Source organism: Cynoglossus semilaevis, chromosome 9, assembly GCF_000523025.1.
Source record: "Cynoglossus semilaevis isolate Cse_v1.0 chromosome 9, Cse_v1.0, whole genome shotgun sequence".
Lineage (NCBI taxonomy): Eukaryota > Metazoa > Chordata > Actinopteri > Pleuronectiformes > Cynoglossidae > Cynoglossus > Cynoglossus semilaevis.
This window is the reverse complement of record NC_024315.1, coordinates 7,065,261-7,076,520: the sequence shown is the minus strand read 5'-3', so window position 1 is coordinate 7,076,520 and position 11,260 is coordinate 7,065,261. Positions and strand designations below refer to the sequence as shown.

Here is an 11,260-nt window from a genome sequence, read left to right as displayed (position 1 = left end):
GGTTTATATGACTGTAAAACATAAATGATTGTCACATATTTCATCTTTAATGTGTACCTAACCTGAGGTGACATGACATGTAGCTGGATTACAGTTCATATTTGCAGTGACAAGTCTTTAAATTGACTGAATCTGTGTTACACAGCAGCAGCAGCAGCAGCAGCAGCGGTGGCGGCAACAGGCGGTGCCTTCAGAGCGCTGCGTGTCTGTTGCAATCACCACATTCAGTCATTCTTAGGCAATCTGCAAATTCACTAGGGAATCTGCGTGTGTGAGAGTGTGTGTCGGAGACTTCACAACAGATCTGTGATTAGCAGCTTAGAGTGTGTGAAACTTTTACTTGCCTCCTACGATACATCGCCTCTCCTGCCAGTTAGAAAGTTGATTAAAGGACACAACTGAAGCTGCAGAAAACACAACAAGTTTGTGTTCTCTGAGTTTTCATTGTAGTAAACAAGATTTAATTTGTTTACTTTTAAACATGGACAATTACACACCATTTTAAGCTTGTTTGAGGACGACAAGTTTTCACTGTGTGCTTTATTTAAACCGGGTTTTCAATAAACAGTAGCATTAACATGACCTGGTGCTATTTAGAAAGTCCCCGGTTTTACGGCCACATCATGTCGTCACTGACTCTGAGGTGTCTCCAGGGATTCTTTAACTGAGTTAAATCAACAAGAAATGGTCAAACATAACAAACAGATTTGCTTGGCTTTTTTATTTTCCCAGATTTAAAAACATTACTGGCCAGTTGACTATTGTGAAAGTTAAATACAATTAATTTGACAAAAAATAATAACTTTGCTGTTGGTATTTTGGGTTTAAATGAACTGAGAGTAGACCTTGACTAGCCTTAAAATGTCAAGATAACGTCATATTCTGATTTAAAGTCACACAGCCTTGCAAAAAGGATTGCATAATGATAACTTTATACTGATTATGTAATATTAATCAAAACTGTCTTAATAATATTAATAATAATCAGATTATAACTTTGAATAATTCCCTACTTAGATGTATTAATACGTCTGTATACAGCCTTAGGAGTAATACTTATATAATAATAATAATAATAATAATAATATTTTCAAATATTTGTAAAGTGGCCTGAAATTACTGCCTTAGATTATTGTATTTAGTAGTTGACAATTACATCATAAAACTGTTTTTTTAAATAAAGTCTGTTTAAATGACAGACAATCCATGGGACGTGAAGAAACATGAGGCAAAGAAACAACAATAACAGTAGTTTGGAGACAAGATTGTGATTATGGTGTCGAGTCACATTTACATAAAAACACACACAGCTGCTGTCAGACCCATTTTTGGCTGCATGTATTAGCACAACAAGGATATTTACAGTCGCCCTTTGTTTCCAGTATGTGCTTTTCATCTCTCTTTGACTGGCTGCCAGCCTCATTTGCACACTTCTCAGGATCACATGATTGGTGCTTTGTGATATCTCAGGCTTTCAGACTCTCCCTGGAGGATCCAGATACAGGGCATGAAAATCACCAGGAGCTAAAGCTAACCAAAGCTGGCACGGTAGGGCTAACCCCGGTCACCAGAGTACACTCATCCACCGCAGCTTTTTTCATTCTTTCTTATTTGTGAATGCACCCCAACAAAGCACAGGTTACCTGAAATATTCAACGAATTATGGTTCGAAAAGGACACAAAGATAAGAATGTGTACGTTGGAGATAAAGTTAGAAAAGCAAAGTTTAAATGGTTTAGACATTTGCTGGGAAAAGATAACGGACGCATTACACAAAGAACGCTGAACACTGAGCTACCAGGCAGGAAGAGAAGATTCATGGATGTAGTGAAGGAGCCCATGGAGATGTTTGAAGGGGAGGCAAAAGATAAAACTGAAGGAAAAATGTGTTGAAGCATCACAAAGTTAGGCGTAGACAGTTTACAAGGCAAGCACTGAGAAATAACACAGTGAAAGATAAAACTGAAGGAAAAATGTGTTTAAGCATCACAAAGTTAGGAGTAGACAGTTTACAAGGCTTTGGCATGCACTGAGAAATAACACAGTGAAAATACAGTAAAACAATTAAGGTAGAAGTAGAAGAAGGGGGAAGAGCCTTTTAAAAGATTATGTCAATAAATCTGATTTATGTGGTATAGTCTGAATGCTGATACAAACTAAAGTTTATTGATAATGACTTAGTGCTAAATTACATACAAACAACACAATACATGTGATAAATTGCAGTATCATACACTGTAATACATTACATCACAATATAATGCAATGCAAAATCACATCCAATATAGTTTTAAATAAATAACCTGTCGTTGGTTAAAATGGAACATTACTCAAATAAACACATTTTCAAAGAAGTACTCCGGAATATTGTGCGGACTGTTTTTATCATTTCGACACCTTTAAGTTGTACCTTCTGCACGTCACAAGTAAGCGCCCTATAACCACACAAAAGCTGTCGTCATCAAGATGCGCTACTGATCAGTGTAGAGAGAGTGCTTCTCAACAGCAGGAGACGAACGGATCCTGGCGGGTGTCGTGGAACCTATGAACGTCACAAATCTGATCTCCGTGGACGAGTTTTACCTGTTGTATTTATCTGAGACTGTCATACGGCACCTATTCGAAGGACGGAGCCCGCTGTTTTTCAGACCTAAGCGTCTGTTTTACACAAACGCAGACGTTAGCTCACTTTATTTTTTAGGCTAATAGCTCTTAGCATTATCTTAGCTTTGCTCTCAGATGCTGGTTAGCTGCTGTGGCTATCGTGTTAGCTGCTGGTAGCTGAGTGCAGACCGGTGCTAACATTCACTGCTGCAGCTCAGAAGCCCAGGGACCAGACAGGAGGGAATTATATCTGGCTGGAACAACCAGTGTTATCCTCTCGTGGCTCCACCACATACCCCGGTTTGGATAAAAGACCCAGGGAAGTCCAGAAGAGAGCCCGCTGACTGGGTCCACAGCTCCCCATTTTCAAGGTAAATACAATGTAACGTTCAAAAATTGCAAACATTTAAACTGTTAGTGTAGTGATGCACAAGTGGGAAATAGGCCAAGCATCAGCCAGCTAACAAGTAGTTAGCAGAGCTAGCGTTGCTAACGACGATGTTTAGTGGATTTTTAAAAGGAGAAATAAGTTAAAGTCTGCTTAAATTATTGGAGTGCCGCCGAACGCACCATGTGGTGATGTTGGCTGCAGGAATTCAAGTTGGCATAGTTGGTTAAACAGCACTGGATCAGTCGGATTGGTCACAGTGGGCATTTTAAACTCGCTGCACAAACTTCAACACACATGCGAGAAGTTTTTATAGCCACGCAACACGTTGGTCCAAAACAGCATCCTTCGAACGCATTTTGCCCACAGAATTTCTATATTAAAAAGAGAACTTTATGGTGGCAGAGTACCTCGTGTAAAGTAGTGTCACTCCTCTGCTACATGCGTTCCGAAGAGGCTCTAGTGTTTCCCTCCTATAAAGTTTGTTTGCTCGAGCAAAATACATTCCATCGCAATTACCGTTTTTTGTAGACATGTTTATATCAATGCTTGCTTAAGTGCAATAACAACGCATTGCAAGAAGACTTTATAATTCACAACATAAATTGAGCTATTAACATGTAAAGCTCACACATCACTGTGGAACATCACAGAAGCTGTAAGATCAATAAGAAAGTCCTAGGACTTGACTAGATATATATACAGTATATTAAACATACTTTAAAATGTGATTAGTCTCTGACTATTTCTGGAGGTGTCAGACTGACATTTCTTTAATTACTTTACAGTTTTGATAGTGTTACACTTGTGATGTAAAGTCAAGTAACATAACTTAACTAAATCTAAACAGTCTTATAATTTTACTCTTTTTGTATTTACCTGTATTTGCGATTAATAATTAACATGTTTTCTAAAATAAAAAAGGGAACTCATACCAATGATTTACCTGACCCATAGGTCACCTGATGTCTGTTTGTATTCAGCTTGTCATTTCATTGCATTTTGCGTGTGTTAGGGAATTTTCTTGTAAGCAATCCAGATTCTCTGAGTAGACTGAAAAACTTTTTTTAAATTAATCACATACATGGCAGAATTTAGGGCAATGATGTGTGTCTAAAGTTTCTTATTTGGTAGTTTTTAGAACCCAGGTTGGATTTATCTGAAAGGATATCCATATATCACCATGTAGATTACTGCCATACTTGTAAAAGCGTTTTGTTGGTGTAGCTGTACTGATTCATAACTAATGACTAACTAATGACTAATGCATATATCACCATGTAGATTACTGCCATACTTGTAAAATGTGATTAGTGGTGTAGCTGTACTGATTCATAACTAATGACTAACTAATGACTAATGACTGCGGGACGTCATGTTTTTACTTAAATTTTTCATTTCTGCTGAATCCGATCTTGCCCTGTGTCTAAAATCTCTGATCAGTGTTTGTTTATGGCATAAAACAGAATTTGATGAGATAACTTGCTACAGGATCAACAGTAGAGAACTGAATGAGTCATTGGTTTTGAAGCCCCTCGGGCAGAGTCTCATTATGGCTGTCGCTCCAACTCTGGTTGATGTCATGTGTCATTTATTTTGAAGGAACTGCGTAGAAGGCAGTCAACTTTGACAACCACTGTTTTGTCTTGCAATCTGAAAGGCATGTTTCTACTGATGGGAATTAAGAGCACATTTGTCAAATGTGGCTGGGGTTGTCACTAGACTCCTCTCTGCAACATCAGGAATATTCTGAATCTGATATTTGTTGTCTTCACTAACCCGTCTTTAACTGTGCCGCCCATGTACAACAAACCAAAAAGATCCTGTTCTACCTTGGTGTTTGGATTTAAAATAACTTCAGGAAATGAACATACATCTTATAAATACTTGAATCTACACATGTTCTGTGTAATTTCCTAAGTAAAGTGACTAATGAGTCTTCAGTACCATTCATTTTTTTTGGTAAACCTATGATGAGCTTTTCAAAAATCTAATCAATTCTGTGATCACTGCAGCTCAGTGTAAACTACACTGAATAGTAAGACCCAGTGACAGGTTGATAGAACCAGTGTGTCTGAATTGGTAAAGATAAGACTAGAGTTTATACAGTAAAACAACTGTTTGTTTAACAGGAGTCTTTTTAAAGGTGGGATTTGAAGTATGGTTGTCTTTGAAATATTTTTGTGTGGTTTAAAATATTTGATTTGGTTAGTTCAGGACACTGTCTGCATGTATGTATAAGACACAAGTGCCTGAGTGAGTGTTGTCCCATCTGAACAGTCACGTCAGCAAGAGCATCTGCACAGATGATAAAGAAAAGTGGTTTTTAAAGCGTGTCGATGGAATGGTTGGAATCTAAATAACCCAACCATGTGAAGGAATTGAAAAGCGCAGATTATATTGTTCCATCCTTTATGAGGGTTTTCAAACTAATTTAGTCCAGCAGTGAAGAATAATTTAGTAGATTGGAGTTTGTTTTTTTTTTTTTTTAGAAGAAACTCTAGTGCCTCACGAGTCGTGCTTGTTAATTATCAATCCCCTCTCAGATCTTTTATTGTTTCTTGTTATTTTATTATTTTTACTAAGTTACTGCCAAGAGGAGGGTCAAATAAGAGGTGGAGAATGTGGAGGATTTTATGAGCTGAAAGAAACAGAGGGCAACCAAATGTGAGACTGTAGCTTTTGAAGTAAGTTATCCACTATGGGACTGTTGGCCACTGTAAGTCAAGTGCTTGTGTACAACAAGACTATGGATCTTATTATCGTTTGATGAGGACCATTTATTAACATTCTAAACATTTTTTAATGTTATTTTTTTTACAATAAGTCTCTACCCATTTATTAACCAGAAATTGATTGCGTATGTGACTTTACATTATTTCTCTCACAGCCACCTGTTATTATAAACACTAAAATATGTTTTCCATCTTTTCATCCAGCTCTAGTTGCAACTAATTTTATTTTGTTTGCAGGAATCATCCAAAATCATGTTTTCAGCCACAAAATGCACACAGGTTGTTGAACAGCTGGATTTCTACCTGTTGAGTAAAAAATAGATAAAAAATGGTTCTTTGGCAGGATCCCAGTATTTCTCAGTCTGGTATCAGCTCAACAGCTTGTCAGACATTTTATGCCACCACACAATTTTGTCTTTACACACATTTTATCAGATGTAACTCAATCTTAGGCTTCGGTTTCAAGTCGAAGGAACAACATTATACGGCACATGAACCAGGTTCACTTTTACATTAGCCTTTCACTGGCTTCATGCATTACTGCTTGGTCAGGAAATTAGTTCCATTTGACAGTCATGGGTCCCAGATCTTTCTCGAGCCAGCAGTTGTTATTCCCTTTGTGTCATAGTGGTAATCTAGCATAAATCCTGCATTGATTTCTTTAAGGAGATCGATCAATGTGGCTTAAGGGCATACATAACACATTAAGACGCTATGGGTGTTGTGATTACTGAAAAATGGGTTAAGTCTGTTTTTATGTAACGGAACATTGTTTTGGTCTGGACCTGATAGTATCATATAGAGTTCTGTAAATACTCGGTTACATTTTATTCTCCATAATCTGTGACAAGGAGACAGTGGTGTTAAAAAACAGATCATGTTTCATTGCACTTGTTATATTTTGAACCTGGTATGGTCTAATGACCTGGCACATTTGAGTTGTGAGTGAGCACGTTCTCCATTTCCTCTTATTTGCTGGGATGTGTTGAAGATGGGCAGATCATTTCTGGTGGTGTTGGATCATATATCCTCTGACTAATTCACAATGACTTGTTGCAACAGGGTTCTCTGTGAAAATGGACTGGAAAGTAGTGATAAAACCCTAGGAATGAACACTGGAAGTACAATTATACTACATGTTATTCAACAAAGTGTCAGAACCTACATATGTAATGTGATGTTTTTGTTTCTTTTAAAAAACTTGGTGAAAAGTTAGTTACGTCAATGCTAATTTTATTTTATCTTCACAACAATACACAATGTTTCAAACAAATGGTAATTGTTCTTTTATTTACTGGTAAGGTCAAAAGTCAAAAATGTGTTTCTAATACAAATTATTCCTTATATTTCTGTGCCCTCCAGTTACCTGGTTTTATTTCTTTGTTGACTACAGTCCCTGCTTCTCTTGCAGACTCGCTTTCTCACTCTCGTGAGATTGTTTGTTTTTATTGCTTTCTCTCATCTCCCACTTTTGTCGTCAATCCGCCTCGCTATCATCGATCACATTTTATTCTATTCTTAGCTCCATTTCAAATAAATAGTTCTAATTGTCTCGCTGGGGTGTATTGTCAGACATTACAGCAGAGTGTGGGTGTGTTTTACGAGTGTGAATGGCCCTCTGTTGTATATCTGTGAACCACAAGCACCGGTTAATAATTCAGCGCTGTGTCATGCCGTATCACGTCTGTAAAACAACTCTAGGAAATTTCTGATGGTTTGTGGTGTGAATTCTTTGAGGAGATGACCAGCAGGAAATAAGACAAAAAATATTTCTATTGGAATAAATACAATTATGTCCAAGACATACACAAGGAAAATAGCTGGACTATTTTCTTCCTGTCTATGTTTAACTGTGACCAGGTTTAGTCTTGACTGAGCTACAATCATTTATTCAGTTTCTCCTTCTGAATCCAAAGTAGACAACAAGTGTCTTCTTAACCGTGGCAGATGTTCCTTGTTGCTTCTTCTGGTGGCTCAGACATAATAGTACACACATTAGAAGTGACTTCATCCTTAAATAACTTCTGCCATAGAAGCTTTTCAGTTGAAGAAGAAATCTATCTGGAAACAGAAGTACATCTTTTGACTTCCACCCACCCGTCATTTCTCCTTAAGTTCCCACCAGCCCTTGTGAGGCTGAAGCGGCAGCACAGGATAAAAAGAGGCCTCTCCCAGCAGAGGTCCTGTTGGCATGGAAACGGCTGTTCTTGTGAATGGAGGCTTCTCTTCCAGGCCTGGTTAGGGGTCTCCCTCTGTCTTATGGTCCAAGAAGACATTGTTGGCAATCTTACAAGTAGACGTTAAGTCTGTGTGCTGGACTTGGGCGAACTTACTGCTAGGTGTCAATGTTTCTTGGTAGGTCTTTTATGACTACTACATGTGTTTCGAATCATTAACTTGCTAATAGAAAACTTTTTACCCAGACTTGGTAAGAATACAGTACCTATTATAGTCTAGTCTTTAAGCTTAGACTTGGATTTCCACGTACCTATATTTGTCATTTTTTAGTCAAGTCCTTGTGTTGTTTCCCCTGCTTGAAGTAAGATTTGTTGATAAATAGAATCCTGCAGTAGATTATTGGTAGGTCAAAGAAAAGTGTCTTACAGGAATGTTTTTATCCTGGGTCAGAACCTTTCAGAATTTACCTGAGTGGTTTTCCACTGGTGTTGCAGACAGCTGGCAGCTCACTTCAAGTGCCTTTAAGTCTATTAGAGGGGATAAGCCTGCAGGGAAAAATGACGTGAACACACACATGGAGACAGAGGGCAAAACAATTCATCTGTTCCTCACTTCAACATCCCAACAAGTCATTTACACAAAGCCTCTCCACAGCAGATTGTTGTCCAGCACATGCTCACCATCTACTTTGGTTACTGCCTGAAGGGATAAATTACCTTTGTTGGCAAGAATGTAGCGAGTTAAATCATGTTAATGCTGTGGAGCTGACATCATTTACAGAAAACATTTTGTAAATGATGCTTCAATATCGCCTTATTCTCTTGTTCTCCTGCACTGCAAGATTGTGAGTTACGCTCGTCTTACTTGGTAAACATTTTCCTTTAGCCTTTCATCTACATTAAAATATCCCACACAGACTCCCGGGATGGGAGGGTTTGTTGCACTGCTGGTACAACACATGCATCTTTGCCTGCTTAAACAATTTCAACTGCTTTTTAGTCTTGACAAAATGTTTGATGTGCTAAGTGTATGTTTCAGTAATCTTTGGCTCCAGTGTTAGTTGTGCTTTACTGCCACAGGCCAGAATGTGTAGTTATTTAATTTATTAGTATCAAATTAACGGGTGTGTCTCTCAAGTTCGTGTGCTTTATGTAGGTTTTTATTTCCTTAAAAATAAACACAATCTTAGTTTTAGCTTTAGTGGCCATAGCTATGTCTAGCTAAAAACATTATTTTAATTATAGTCTCTCCATTCACACTAAAAAGCATTGATCACATCATTTCAGTCAATATACAGTATAAATGAACCATTTTTTTTAATGATTGTCTGTTTCAAATAAGATATACTTTTAGCATTGGACCCCAACAGTCGTCATATACTGCTTTGAAAAAGAAGACCTGCATGACAGAGAACCACCATAGACATCTTTACTGCATCAATATCATTGGTTTGTTTAGTAGCTTGATTGCTACATTCTCTCACAATTATTTTGTTTTTTAATTTAAGTTTTATATTGTTAACCACAAATGTCTCCCATCTGATGTTCATGTGATCCTGGTTGTGATCTTGAAAACGCAAGCATGCACACATGCATGTGATGTGGTTTCCAGTTGGTTCTCTCCAGTCTTGCTTTGATCATTAAAAGCATTGATTTAACAATCTTTTCCAACAGTGCTCTACAACGTTTAAAACATATCTTGGAGTGATGTTAACAGGAGTTATGAACACTCTAAAATGCTCGTAAGTATGACTGTAATGTGATGTAATGGGCTAGGATGAACCCCAACCTGGTGACTACTGAGATTGTCTACATATTGTCGTTGTTGTTACAGTGTAGTCCTTTTTCCCTAACTGTTTAAAGTTGTAGTGTTGATCTGTGTCATGCAAGTGATACACAGTTGTTAATTGGTGCATGAAGGTCCAGGATGTGAAGAAAGACTCTGTTGAGAAGGGCGGTTCGGAGAGGAAATGAGGCTACATTCCAGTATTGATTTATGTGTCTTTCACACTTTTTGGACAACTGGCAAGTTTGCAACTGCTCCTTAACACTTAGAGCTGAGCATAAACGACTGCAATCATGTTGTAAGGAACTTGTCCACTGTGATTCTTTTACATGTTTATCGCAGACTTGGTTCTTTTGGTTCCTGTGACGAAAGTGAAGCGACAGGGTCGTTTTGCTAATTAGTTGAATAAAATAGAATCCAGGCTTTCATGTTTATCCCATAACATAAATCTTTTGATCGTGTTTTGTCTTTTATTTATTTATTTTAAATGAGTGTCAGGTTTTTGGGGGGCTGTTTGAAACCAGACGAACAGTTGTTTTCGAGCCAGTTTGATTCCAGGGGAAACTGATGGCGAGCGTGCAGTACGTATCACACATTGTGGTAAAGTAATGTAGCTAAGGCCATGATTAGGGGCATTTTGATTGAAGATATTCTCCCCGGGCGTTTCTCATTCAGCTTTGAATTCAAATAAAGGATGCAGTCAGTTCATTTGAATTCCTTATGCAGTTTCCCAGATCTAATATTGAATTTTGAGTTAGTTTGCCCCTTACCTAAACAAACACCAGCTTGCATCCCTACAGCACATCTGTAAATAAAAGCCCTAAATGATAAAATGCCTCTCTGCTATTTTCGACTAAACATTTAAATCAGTCAACAGTATCTATTAAAGCAGGATTTTTTTTGTTTCTTGTCTTGTCTGTTGACCATCTTTGTGTCTCACAGCTATCAAATGTCTAACAGCTGGGTAATTCGTCTGGGCATCTGCTGGTTTCCCAGAAACTTATTGTGTGTGCTCTAACTCAGGATTGCTCAGACTCCGGTGGGTCTAATTATGTTTGTAGGAAAATGCTTAGCACAAAGCGTTTACACTACGTACAGTATATTATAACTTCCTATAAGACAAATTATACCCAGTGGTCACCTACTGATGCCTTTCGTGTTAGCATAAGTGGTCTGATGGGGTCTTTAGGATTTAACTGTGCACAAAGTAATAAACATTTTAAAGATTTTGTAGCAAGTTTTAATATCACAGTGTGTTCAAATGGCACAGTTTTAATTCTAAAGTTTTTATTACAATTATTCCGAGATCATGTTGAAATGACTCGTGTTTAATCAGTTAGTGGCCTCGTTGTGTCTGGAGTTCTCTTTATGGAACTTAATAATGTCACTTTCTCAACAACCCAAAAATATGTTGGTCATATTCTCAAACCAAGCTTCAGTGTTGATTAAACCATCGGTTCATCTCAGAACTTGTTAAATTTGTTATTACATTTACTAATTTTGCACATGCTTTACAAAGATAAAAGGAGAGCATCACATAAAGATTTGTTTAGGAAAAAAAGGATAAAAG

General features: G+C 37.6%; 1 protein-coding gene across 1 annotated transcript in view; it reads left to right on the top strand.

Annotated features, from left to right (window-relative positions):
• Positions 1-2,460: 2,460 nt before the first annotated feature.
• fbxw7 (F-box and WD repeat domain containing 7) overlaps positions 2,461-11,260 on the top strand; it is a 74,737-nt gene continuing 65,937 nt past the window's right edge. Inside the window, exon 1 of the mRNA XM_017035331.2 lies at positions 2,461-2,975. The gene's annotated coding sequence lies outside the window, so the exon portion shown is untranslated. The remainder of the gene's footprint in view (positions 2,976-11,260) is intronic.